The following is a 13,955-nucleotide window of genomic DNA, read 5'->3' on the forward strand; positions in this document are numbered from 1 at the left end:
TAACGACATCATTATTCAACACCGGTAGGGAATGTAAAATAAACAATTTCTATTCAGTAGGTGTGGGCTGATTCTATTTGATAACATGAGAGGTCAATTGTCCAGTGGCAATATAGAGCAGACAGAATGAGTTGAAAATTTAAGGAAGGGTAAGAGTGATAACGAGTAAATAAAAAAAGTCAAAGAATAATCAAGGTTGAAAGGCAAAGTCTCCACGGTGGGACATGTGGCGTTCTCTTCGGGACAATGGCAGGCATCCTGTTGTGAAATTATGAGGAAGAATGATTCTGCAGGTGTGATAGGCCTGGGAGAGGCGATGTTGGCTAGTAGGCATTCTTGGGTGCTGAAGAAAGATGTGGACACTACGAGTGAAGCTAACGGAGCAGCACGGGCTCCCCAGAGCGATGGCTGTGATTCAAGTCTCCAAGAATGAAGTCTGGAGCATTTGGGGAAACAAAATGCTTATCGAAAGGTAGAGGTTGGTTACCAAAACCAGAGAATTGTGTCAATATGTCATTTAGGGCTGGCTGATTTATGTTTATTTTGGACATTTTTATATATCGCTGTTATTGCTTTTTGCTAAAATCCAATGATTGTAGCTTTTTTATGGCTGCTCTGTGCTTCACTAATCTGCATCAGAACTGGAAAGAGTTATGATATTGTTCTTTAAAGACCCAGGGCACACCAAGTTGCCACTTAACACAGAAAACATCTTTACAGCACTACGTTTAAATGACCTTTGGAATAAGAAAAAATGCAAAGCTCTCTCAAGGGGTGAAAAAAAAATTCTTATCTGGGAATTTAGCCTGTATGTTCAAGATTTCCAGTAAGACAAAATCATAGCTACCAAAATAAAGCTGTATGAAATAATTCCTTCACTATGTCTTTTTTATAACTTTCATCTCTTAATAATATTACTCCAATAACAGCAATAAATAAAGTATAATACCCATGCATATTATCCATATGCTATCTATTTATCTATTTGTTATTAGTTTCATTGAGCTGATTTTGACCCACGGAGACCCGATTTGTACAAAGAACTGTGCTCCTTAGGGCTTTCAAAGGACAAAAAAAAAGACTGAGACAATTGTATTTGTGAGAGAACTGGTCTGCAGGCAGTCACTGACAGACATGCTTAGATATGTTCTGTTTGGAATAAATCCATGTATGTGTGAATGAGAACTCTAATAACAATACTTTTTACTTACCCGTGTGTGTGTGTGTGTATGCGTACTGCATTATTCATTTTATACTTAGCATTATTTTAACTCTATGTTTCCTTTTGGAAGCAGATCACCAGGCCTTGCTAACTTCTGCGGCAACTCTGAGGGCGGGTGGGAAGGGGGGGGGCGGGGAGGGTGAGCTATAAGTCTTTCTGCTCCTGGTTCAGTACTTAATGAGTCATCCAGGATCTCCCATCCACGTACACATAAAACATACACATACACATCCATGTGAGTTTGAAAACTATTGCTATAAAACCATAGAAATTTTATTCAACTAAAATATCAAATTGTGAAGGAACTGTTTCTTCGTGTATCTCCCACCAAGGTCTGTACACTTCTGAAGGTGGTGTTTCCATCTCGCTAACCCCCCTGTAAAGATCCTGCTCCTTGATACAGCACACGTTACAAGAACCGCTTTGTCATTCTCAAGGAATGGAGCACACATTCCTTGTTGATGTCCTTCGAGTTTGCAGAACAGAGAGACACCTGCAGGAGCAAGGTCAGGCCCGCAGGAGCAAGGTAGAGTGGTTAGTGCAAAGGTTTCTAAGGTTTCCAAGGAAATTCTTGGAGAGAAATCCTTGCTCCTTCACTACTTTCAAGGAATGAGGATGTTCTTTGTCATGATTAAAAAAAAAAATTCCTCAGCACAACTTTTTGAGCTTTCCCCCCCACCCCCCCTCACCCCCACTAATACAGTTTTCAGTTATCTTAAACCTTTTTCAAATAAGTCACCATGATGGTTCTGTGACCCTCAAGAAAATCTATCACAATTACCTCTTCGTAAACAGAAAATACAATTGCTATAACCTTCTGAGCCGACCACTCTGCCTTGAACTTAACTGACCCAGCAGATGCTCTCAGAAGCCACGATTTTGATTGAACCTTGATTTTCTTTAGAAGGCACTTGAACTCGACTGAGAGCTCTGGAGGCATAGTGGCTATGTGTTGAGATGCTAACTATAAGGTCAGCGGTTTGAACCCAGCAGGAACTCCTTGGGAGAAAAGAGTACAATGTTCGAAATTCAAGGGGGCAGTTCTCCTCTGTCCTATAGGGTTGCATTGACTTGTCTTATAGGAATTGGCATCGACTCAATAGCAGTGAGTTTGGGTTTTGGTTTTAATGAGGCTAAAGGATCCCTTGGTATTGCAATGAGCTATATATTGAGCTGATAAGTACAAAGTTGTTAGTTGCTCCATGGGGGAAAGATGAAGCTGTCTGCTTCTATAAAGCTTTAAAGGTTCAAAACTCCTGAGGGGCAATTCAACTCTATCCTATACGGTCATTGTGAGTCAGAATCTACTCTACTGTGTGTGTGTGTGTGTGTGTGTGTGTGTGTTAAGTAGAGTAAGACAAGTGTGTTAGTGAACAGAATTTCTCCGCAGCCATTGATTGATCATAGAAGCATGTTTAAGCATGTTTTGTTTGGAATAAATCCATGTACCCATATGTGTGGATTGGAACCCAAATCTTTCATGTGTATATACATGTTTCACTATTACTTTTATAGTTATAATTGTTTTAACTTTGTGTCTGATTTATAGGTATGACAGGAAGATATGTTTATTCCCACTTACAGAGTAGGAAACTGAGGCCCAAAGGTTAAATTACTGATTAAAGTCCAACCCTGGCAGGTAGTATAAAATCAGGAGTAAAAACCTTGTCTTCTTAAAACAAGCCCAATTTTTTAAAGATCTTTTTATGTAGCACGTAAGGTAGCAGTTCTTATATACCTTGCTAGATATATTGCTATCTCAAACACTGTGTTTACACATGGCCTTTCCAAAAATATTGTGAACTCTGCAAACAACTGTAAAATCTTTTATTCCCTTTGGTCTACCAACTTAGTAAATAATAAGTACTTATTATTAATTTATAATTTCTCTAAGGCCTCGATATTATAAGATATATCATACTAATGGCTGCATCCATGCAAGGCCCTGAGCATACAAAGTTAATTAGGCAATATATTTGCCACAAAGAGCTCAGTCATGTGGGAGAAGACAAACAATAAAGATGGCTGCTTCGTTATCACTCAAATCTCAGATTGAATAATGTCTGCTCACCTGATACTTTCCTGACTTTAAGGATACCAGTTAAGCAGACATTATTTAATCTGAGATTTGAGTGGCCTAAAACAACACAAATTTATTATAGTTAGAGATGAAAAGTCTAAAAGGGGTCAGGAGAATGGTATTTCTTCTTAAGCTTCTGGGGAGGATTTGTTCTATTACCTTTGTAGCTTCCTAATGCCATGACAATAAGACTACAGTAGAACAATAATACAAGACATTTTTTTCTTTAAAGAATACAAATTTATTTTCTCATGGTTCCCTTTTGCTATGGAGGATAACATAGTTATTGGTTCTAAGGATCAGGACATGGCCATCGTGGGCGGAAGGCAGTATGTGCGGGGTATTCTGTCTACCACATCTTCTACATGTGTGCCCGGCTTCTTTCCTTACCTTTTAAAAAAACTTTCCCACTAAACAGTGAAAAATAATCTTTTTGAAACCTAAAACAGATCTTGATGGCATGGCTAAATTTCTTTGATGTCTTCTTACTGAACTTCGAATAAATCTGAAGTCCTTGTTTTGGTTCACACATCCCCGCATCATGGGACTCTTCCAACTTTTCCAAACTCACTCTGTGCCATTCCCTACTGTGTTGTTCTTAGCGCTGTAGTTTCTTTCCATCTTTCTTGTTTTTTTGAGTATTCCCGTACTTGACCTCCTTGAGCTCTAACACTTGTTTTCTCTGAATCACATGTGTTTGCTCTGGTTCTTCAAATGTCTCTCATTGCATTCCCATGTGCTTCTCCCCCTGTGCTCTCTATCGCATTCCCACATTTATTTCCCTTGTAGAAAGAGTCATGGTTCTTAGTGTTATTTAGCCCCTACCTATTAGCTGCTTCTAGGATGCAGTCTTCCCGAGGGAAAGGTCCTCCTCTATCTAGTATATAAATTTACCCAGATATATAGTGAAAGGTTTGGAATGTTTCTGGTGCCCAGCAAATCCTTTTGTGCATTTCTATAAAGGAATGCATGGATGGATAGAGACGTTAATGATAATAAAAATAACACTAAAACCTAAGGATACATTTTGTACATGGTTTACTCATGTAAATATCACAAACACCCTATAGAATAGATATACTACTTAAAGCTATTTTGTAGATGGAGAAAGTTAGACACCAAAAAAGTGAAATAACTTTTCCAAGTTCACAGCCAGGAAATGAAATTGATTCAAATCAAGCTATTGTATCTCGAGTCTATATTCTTAACTATTTTACTACACTGATATGGCCGCAAACATAATTTAACAAAAATAAAAGAAAGTAGATGTAATTTTAGCTGGGAGAATGAGTTTAAAATAAAAATCAATAAATTAATAAAAATGCTAGGAAAAATTGCAGGGAATAGTTTCCACCATCTTTTTATTGGAAAAAAGGTCTGTAACATTTTTCTAAAAGAAAGAAACATCAAAGAAAGAATTGGTAGATTTACTTAACTTAATTTTAATATGTTTTATGTGACAAAAATTATGAAGTAAGTGTGACAAACCGTTCCATATAAAAAATAAATAAATGAATAAAACAGAGAAATAGTGAACTAATATCTTCACTATATAAATCTCCCCTAAGAAAATGAATAAAAAGAGAAAAACAAATCTTATAAGCATCAAATGAATAAATAGATATTCCACTGAGTAAAACAAGCAAACTGAGCAAATATGGGGAAAAACATCAACAATGATATAATTCATGCACTTAAACTGGACAAAGTAAAAAAAGAGGATATTTATCAGACTGTTATTAATAATAGAAAAAATGAATATATTTTTCTAATTATCAGGGGTTGGTAAACACCTAAAGATACAGGTAATTGATGAATTTTGTGCCCACAATGAAGTTTTACACCAGGTTGCACAATAGCAATTATTGTTGATATAACTTTTTAACTGTTATTGTTAATTAGGTGAATGTCTGCTATTTTTGCAAAGAATATATGTTATGTATCTCTCCAGGGGAAAATAAGATAAGGGCTCATAGCAAAACATATAGATCATTTTAAATTGATCTTTCTTTCCTGAATTTCACCACTCATCTGTCAATTTGTTATTTATCTTTCTCTCCTGAATTGCACCCCTCATCTGTCAATTTGTGGTGCTATGGTGACTTGTGTGATGCCTTGGTGCTGGAAGCGCTGTCAGTTATTTTGAACAGCAGTAGTAGGGTCACTGTGCTGGACAGGTTTCAGTGGATCTCCCAGAGTGCAAGGAAAAACATGAATAGGTAGAAGATGACCTCTTAGCTTGGAAGGTACTGAAAACACAAGTGGCTGCATTCTCTGAGTAGTCAGTCTTAATGATATGGTGGGAGGAGGGGGTGGGTGTGCAAGCTTTGGGGATTTCTATTTGCTCATGTGGCACAACTCAAAATGAGAAGAAACAGAGTTGCACCCATTCAATTACTTATTGGTAATTGAAACATAAAATGTTAGAAGTATGTATCTAGCAAAATTGGAAGTCCTAAAAATTGAAGTAGAACATTTAAAGATCAATAGCTTAGGTATTAGGGAGCTGAAACATACTGAATTGGCTATTTTGAATCAGACAGTCATATTCTAAGACATTTTGGGAATCCCAAATTAAAGGGAATGGCATTGCATTCATCACCAAAAACAACATTTCAAGAGCTCATCTGAAGGACGAGGTTGCAGTGAGAGGATAAACTCAAACACTTGAAAAGAATTTCAGCTAATTTAACTGTTACTCAAATTTAGCCAAAATCGCTAGCCAACGATGCAACAATCAAATATTTTTTACCAACTTCTACATTCTGAAATATATCAAGCATGCAGTCACCCTGCACTAATAATTATTGATTGGAAAGTGAAAGCTGGATCTACAGAATACGCACCAACAGTTGGAGAAATGGCCTTGATCGTAAGCACAGTAGAGAGATTGCGTGGCAGAATTTTAAAACAGCTCAACAATAGCCCTTTTCAAGAACATTCAAAGAGATTGTATATGTGGTCCTTACAGAAAGTAAGACACAAGAATCAAAACAATATCTGTGGGAAAATACTGTGGTTGCTCTAGATAATATTCAAATAATGTCAGGGGCCAAGGACCGAACCATCAATTGTACATTTTCAAGTTAAAATTGAAGCTGAAGAAAATGAAAACAAATCTCTGAGAGTTGAAGTATGACCTTGAATATATCCCGACTGAATTTAGAGACCTTCTCAAGAATATTTCTGATGCACTCAACACTATTAACAAGGCTAGTTGTGGATATCAAGTACCTCATACATGAAGAAAACCGAAAGTCATTTCAAAAGACAGAAAGTAAAGAAAAGATCAAAATGAATGCCCGAGGAGACACTGAAACTTACTCTTAAATGTACAGTAGCTAAAAGGAATGGAAGAAATGATGAAGTAAAAGAGGTGAAAGGAAAGTTTCCAAATTTCAAAAGACAAATCTCAGAAGACAAAGTCAAACATTACAATGAAATATGCAACGATGTGGCATTAGAAAACTGAAAGAGAGGACCAGAGTCAACAGTTGTCCAACTCAAGAAATCATTCAAACCTCAAGCTGCAATGCTGAAGAATTGTATGCAAAATACTGAATAATGCAGGAAGCATTGAAAGACTATTGCAGGACTACACAGGGTAAATGCACCCGGAAGAAATGATTGACCTACAACCATTTCAAAAGGTAGCATGTGGTTAAGAACCGGTGGCACTGAAAGAAGAAGTACAGCTGCACCAAAGGCACTGGAGTAAAAGAAGGCTCCAGAAAGAAACAGAATGCAAATTAAGATATTTCAACAAATAGATGCAAGGCTGGAATTGCTGCTCACTTGTTTATACCAACAAAATTGGAAGACAGCTGCCTGGCCAAATGAATTTCAGATATTCATATTTTTGCCCACTTCAAAGATAGTAGTCTAACAGAATTCAGAAATTATAAAAAATAATCAGTAAAGCCACACAGAAGTAAATGCTTGCTGGAATTAAAAAGCAAGCAAACAAAACAACCATTACAGCAGGACAGGAGCTGCCAGACTTTCAATCCTGATTAGCAAAGGATAGGGAATGAGGTAGATAATTATTAATTTCAGATGGATTTAGCTAACACAAAATGCCTATTTTCTACCTGTATTTTATTGACTATTCAAAGTTGACTGTGTGGATCATCACACATTTTAGATAACATTGTGAAGAATGGGAATTCCAGAACATTTAATTGTGCTCATGGGACACCTGTCCATAGGTCACAAGGAATTCATTCAAACAGAAAAAGGAGATACTGCTTACCATCAGGAAAGTTAAAGTTATGTGTCAGGGTTGTATCCTTTTCCCATTCTTATTCAACCCGTGTGCTGCGCAAATAATCCAAGAGGCTGAACTCTCTAAGGAAGAGTGCGACATCTGCACTGGAGGTTGACTCATTGACAACCTACAATATGTGATGACACAATCTTGTTTGTTGAAAGCGAAGAGTTCTCTAAGAACTTACAGATGAATATTAAAGACGGAAAATCTCTATACTGATCACACATAAAGAAAAATTAAAATGCTCACAACTGGAACAATAAATGGAAAACATACCCAAAATGTCAAAGTTTCATGTCATTTGAATCTGTAATTAACACTCACGCAAGCAGCAATTAAGAAATCAATATATAACATAGGGCAAATATGCTACAAAACACTTTTTCACATTGAAAAAAAAAAGGTAACACTCTAGGGACGGAAGTATGCCTGCTTCCTGCCATGTGCTAGGGTGAGTATAAAATATGGCTACACGATTTTATAACCATCTATTAAACAAAATCATCAAACCGAGAAGTGATTGTTTGTGACCATAACCTCCATCAAGATCTATATGTCTCTAAAGGTGGCTTTACCTTTCCTGAAGACTTCTGCACCCCTCAATTTACATCACGTCAAAACAGCAGTTTGAGCATTCTTATCAGACTCAAATCCTGTTCCTGCTCAATGTTTGTTGAGTTGGGGGAAATACAAAGAAATCTGAAGGAGCAAGATCAGGGCTGGAGGCTGATTGCAGCAGGTTTCTCAGCGCAATGCTGATAGGACAGCTTTTTGCTACCCTTGAAGAATGACATGATGCACAATTGTGGTGAATTAAAATCACTTCCACAACTTACTGGCCTTTTTATTCATCAATACAGTTTTCCTAAAACTTCTTCATAGTAATTATAATAATCATTAGTCATAACATTTCATCTATTTCATTTATCTTGTGTACTTTGTGCTTAAACATGTCCTTCATAATAATTCATTTGTCCTGTGTCCTTTGAGAAGAATTATCCCTTGAAAACTAAAACAAAAACAAAACACCAGCTCACTACCTTTGGGTTGATGAAGACTCACAGTGACCCTGTCAGACAGGGTAGAGCGCCCCTGTAACTGTGGACAGGGGTAGAGAGCCCCGTCCTATTGAGAATCTCCCAAATCAGCCACTAAAACCTGGTGAACTGCCCTCCCTGGCTTGAATTTAATCGTTCCAGCACATCCCTTAGGAAACCAACATTTTAGTTGCCCATGTTCTTTGGGTTATATGCATAATTTTAAGACTCATCCCTGGCTACTGTGCTTCCATAAAATTTATGGGAGCTTTATAAGATTCAACCTTGCTTATAAAACTGATAAAAAAAATCAGCTCTTTGGGCTAATTGATCTCCATGTGATTTTTTTTAGTACTTGTGCATCAGGAAGCTTGTAGATGCCAAGATTTTTATATAAAATTGAAAATTCTGAACCCTGTGAGATCTCTACTCCCATAGCTATCACATAAGTGGTAATTGTGCCACCATTTCCCCACTAGGTTCTGGGTTTCAGCTGTCGTCCTTTCTTCATTTCTCATGGCTGATAGCCTTCCCTTTTTTGGATCATCTTTAAGGTCTTCCCAAGCCTCCTTAAAACACTTGATCCATCGGAAAATTGTTGTTTTATATGAGGAAATAGTTTTGAAAACTTGTTGCAAAGCTTCTATGAGTCTTGGTAAAATTTTGTATTAACCATCACTCAAAATGTTTTTTTTTCATTGAACTAGAAGAGTCTTTTGAATTTGAAACCATTCTAACAAGAATACCAAAACTATATCACTGAGAGAACTTGTGCAACCACTCACTGATTTCAGAGAGATGTTTAAGCCCCTTTTGTTTGGAGGAAACCAGTGCACAGAAGAACTGGAACCTTCGTAGCCCTCTTTACTTGACTTGTCCTCACCTTTTCATTCATGACCTGGTATGCAAAACTGCAAAAGTAATAACGAAGACAGAAGAACTGGTGCCAATGGATTGTTGTTTTGAATATGAATATGAATACACTGTGGGCTATTCTTAGATTCCATTGAGTCGGTTCCAACTCATAGCAACCCTATGTTACAACGGAACAAAGCGCTGTTCAGTACAGTGCCGTCGTCACATTGTTCTTATGTTTGAGCCCGCGTGGCAGCCATTGTGTCAGTCCACCTCACTGAGCCCTTCTTCCTTTGTGCTGGCCCTCCACTTTACCCAGCACGATGCCCTTTTCCAGGGTCGATCTCTCCTGACCACACGGCCAAGTTGTGTGAGACGAAATCTCCCCATCCTTGCTTCGAATGAGCACTCTGATTGTCCTTCTTCCACCCTGATCTGTTTGTTCTTTTGGAAGTCCTTGTTACTTTCCTGATTCTTCCCCATACCATAATCCCAATGCATCGAGTCTTCTTCATTTAAATCTGTCTGATAAGCAGTACTGCCAGAATGCTTCTTAGAAGGAGGGTAGAACGCATAGAATATTGTGGGTTTTTTTATCGGTAATCTACACAGCCAGACAACATGCCACAGTATCGTGTCCCTTTAATGTACTTCCGGTGTGCTGTGTCTTCTTCGTGGCATATCATCTGTAGAGGTGAACACAAATTAAGAAAAAAAAAAAAAAGGAGGGTAGAGAGACTTCATCGTAAGCATTTGGGCATGTCAGCCAGAGGGACAGTCCCTAGAAAAGCACATTCTTCTTGGTCAAGGAGAGGGTCAGCTGAAAAGAGAAATGCTCTCAGTCAAATGTTGCACCATGGCTGCAACGATGAGCTCAAATAGAGAAATGATTATGAGGACGATCCAAGAGTCATCAATGTTTCACTCTGTTTCACGTCAGATATGTGAGTCAGAATGACTGGCGCTTCTGCAAATAACTTTCTAAGTTGTTTTCAGACATCTATTCAAAAGAAATATAAAGAGAAAATTAAAAGACAATTACACTGTTATGGTGAATTTAGAAAATAAAAAAAACCCAAAACAAAAACATGAGGCTCCTCAGAGTCTAACCATCCCATTTTCCTGTACTTGAGTAGTGGAATAATATAGTGAGTGCATGTTTGTTAGTGGCTTTTGTCATTTGCCAAATAAATTAAGAGCATAACATTCAAGATCTGCTACTGATACAACTTGTCTTTCTAGCTGTTTTCTTATTCATTTTCTCTTCTTGATATGCCATAGCTGGAAGCTCTGGTTTTGTAAACTATTAAATACTCAGATACTACTTAATGATTGGCAGTTCAAACCCAGGCAATGGCTCTTCAAAAGGAAGACCTAATGATTTGTTCCAGTAAAGATTACTAGAGTCTAGAACAGTGGTTCTTAACCTTCCTAATACTGTGACCCGTTAATACAGTGCCTCATGTTGTGATGACCCCCAACCATAAGATTATTTTTGTTGCTACTTTGTAACTGTAATTTTGCTACTGTTATGAATCATAATGTAAATATCTGATATGCAGGATGTATTTTCATTGTTACAAATTGAACTTAATTAAAGGATAGTGATTAATCACAAAAACAATGTGTAATTATATATTGTGAACTATTTATTTCTAATGAAAAACAAATGAAATTTTGTCTTGAAGCATGGGTAACAGTCTTAATATAACCACAGTAAACTACATTGCTACATTTTGCAGCAGTATGCATAAAACCCAACGTCAGTGTGAAGGTTGAGATTGCCTCTTTCTCACCAGATCAGAAATTTTCGGGGCAGTCTTTGCAAGAGCATAATGAAGATCATCTTCCACTTCTGTATTTAGACTTGATAACCATCAAGCTGGAAAACCCTGTTTCACAAAGATATGTTGTTGGAAATGGAAGACGAAGACACAACGCAGCCTCAGACAGAACAGGATATGACTGTATACACTTGATCCAGAATTTTGTAACCCGCATTGTAGAGAAATCAGTTCTCGCTGCATCACTGTTAATAAGTTCAGTGAACTCCTCTTGTGCTGTCTCAGGAGCATCTTCAACGTTGACTGTGAACGGGCTTCTAGCAAGTGCAAATGAGGTGTTAGGTAGAAGGGCAGTATCTCAGTTCCCAAGAACACTGGAAATATGTGTTTGCAAGTGCTCTTAGGCGACCCTGTGAGAGCATCCTTCGACCCTTAAAGGGGTCACGACCCACAGGTTGAGAACCACTGGCCTAGAAAACAATATAGAAGTGTTCTATTCTAATACATGGAGTCACTGCAAGTCTAACACTATTCAACAGAACCTAACAACTGTAACAATTTATGCCTTCACTTGAAAGATTTTTTTCCCCAACCTCTTCTCTGTTGAATTCTATCCATCCATGAAGGGCCAAAATAAGTACCATTTTCAATGTAAAATGGGCTACTTTAATCTCCTCCTAGCAAAGTAACCCAATCTCAGTTCTAATAATATCCTATAATATTTTCATGTCATTTACCATATACTATAATCTCTGTAGTTATTTTTGCCCAGGCTTTATGTTCCCAACTCATTTTTAGTATGTTCACGTGCTGGTCCATGTCCTTTACATAGTTTTATTTCTTACGGTCCTTGAATATCACTGTGCTCCACATGTTAACACTTCCTGCGTGAATGAACATTGGGCGTATCAACTTGCTTTATTCTAATTGATTTCTTAATATACTTCTTCTTCACTGGCCACATGATGATCCACTTTAAGTAGCAGGAGTCATGGTTTGTGAAACAATACTGCTAATCTACTCTTGATTTCCAGCATCGCTCTCCTTTACCTGAGGTTGTAGATAACTTCAAGTGTACTTACATGTAAGTGCAAATATCTATAAATAAAAGCACAATCTAAAGTTGCATATTAAACAACAACAACAAAGTAATGGTGAAGCTATCCTTAAAAACTTGTTTCCTCATTAGAGAATGAGTAGATTCATTTTATGAAGTTGAGTATAAATTTTAGAATGAAAGAGGCATACTGTTGTAAAATGTTGAGTAGAATTTATTTGTCAGAACAGTGTTGTTACACTGTACATTTTCAAATTTGTAAATTAATTTTTTAAGGGAAGAGGAAGCCATATTTATTCATTAAGGCTTGGTATTATAAGTGGGGTGCAGGCTTACAGAGCAAATCAGTTTTTCCATTTCACCACTCATCAGATATTTTTCAAGCCATTGATTGAAGCTATCCCATCAATGTAACATCACTAATTTCACTTTTGTCCTGTTTTTCCCATTTCTATTCCTCCTTATTTCCTAAATCTTCCTGGCTTCTTCACTTCATCATATTGATTTTTTTTTAAATAGAAGTCTTTGTTCAGAGGCAAAAATGATGGAAAATGAAATCTGACTTCCCCGTAGACGCTGTTACTCTTTCAGCAGTGGCCTATTATGTCTGTAGACAGCATTGTGAGCTTGGGAAATTGCATAGCAATCACCGCTTGCAAGCACCACCGTGAGACATTGATGAACTCTAGCTGTAATTCCCCTGTGCTGTAGGCCGCTATGTTTCAGAATTGATTTGATGACAGTGCATGTGGTTTGGTTTAGTTTGGTTGGGTTGAGGAAGACTTGCTTCTTTGTGTGTGATGAGACTAGCGGGAAGTAGAGCCAAACAAGTCATATAATAAGTTTTCCTACTCTTGACTAGAGGTCAAAGTCAGTTTTCCTTTAGGAAAAAAAAGGATTCCCTTATAAAAATTAAGAAGTAAAATTCTAAAAGAAATGATAATCACACACATATTAAGTCCCTGTGTCTTTAAAATAGATTATGAACCGCATGCTTTGGAAGAAAGACCTGGAGACCTAATTATGAAAAATCACCCATTAAAAACCCTATGGCTCACTTGTATTCTAGCATACATGAGCTTGCCATGAGTCAGAATTGACTTAACCACAAAAGACACTAACACACACACACACACACACACACACACACACACGCACACACAGTTTGCTTGCCTGTTTTCTAATTGGTACACATTTATATAAAAGTATAAAATGCAAAAGTGAAAATCTCACAACGTTCTTGGCCAGCACAGCAATGTGGTAGTGCACCAGGTATCTTCAATCTCTTCTTGCCTCAAACCATGTAACCAAATGGTTTTTTGTTACCTTTCTTTTTTTCCTCAATGTGTATTAATGGAAGAATCTAGTGTTAAATATATTTGTGGCTACTGCTATGTATTATGTATATAATAATAGACATTTAATACATTAATTTATTTTTACAAAGATGATCATTTACAGAGAAAACTCTGTAATCACTTGAAACTCTATTTCAATAACATGAAACTATTAGAATTTTAGGGTGAAATCACAGCCAATTCTGGGGTCTATAAATTTATTGATATGTTAAAATATATTAATACATTCTGCTTATTGGTATTTCTGTATTTTAGAAAGTAAACTTAAGTATATTTCTAAATACATCTTATT

The 13,955-nt window shown here is 37.1% G+C and overlaps 1 protein-coding gene and 1 non-coding gene across 4 annotated transcripts in view; both read left to right on the forward strand.

Moving 5' to 3' along the window:
- TAFA2 (TAFA chemokine like family member 2) overlaps window positions 1-13,955 on the forward strand; it is a 558,734-nt gene that overhangs the window by 424,343 nt on the left and 120,436 nt on the right. The gene's annotated exons all lie outside the window — the stretch shown is intronic.
- LOC115870720 lies at window positions 10,036-10,170 on the forward strand. Its single transcript, XR_004046861.1, has one exon. It is a non-coding gene; the product is annotated as a small nucleolar RNA SNORA15 (small nucleolar RNA).

The sequence above is a fragment of the Echinops telfairi genome, unplaced genomic scaffold (assembly GCF_000313985.2).
Source record: "Echinops telfairi isolate 266 unplaced genomic scaffold, ASM31398v2 ScPeMD7_2;HRSCAF=8, whole genome shotgun sequence".
Taxonomy (NCBI): domain Eukaryota; kingdom Metazoa; phylum Chordata; class Mammalia; order Afrosoricida; family Tenrecidae; genus Echinops; species Echinops telfairi.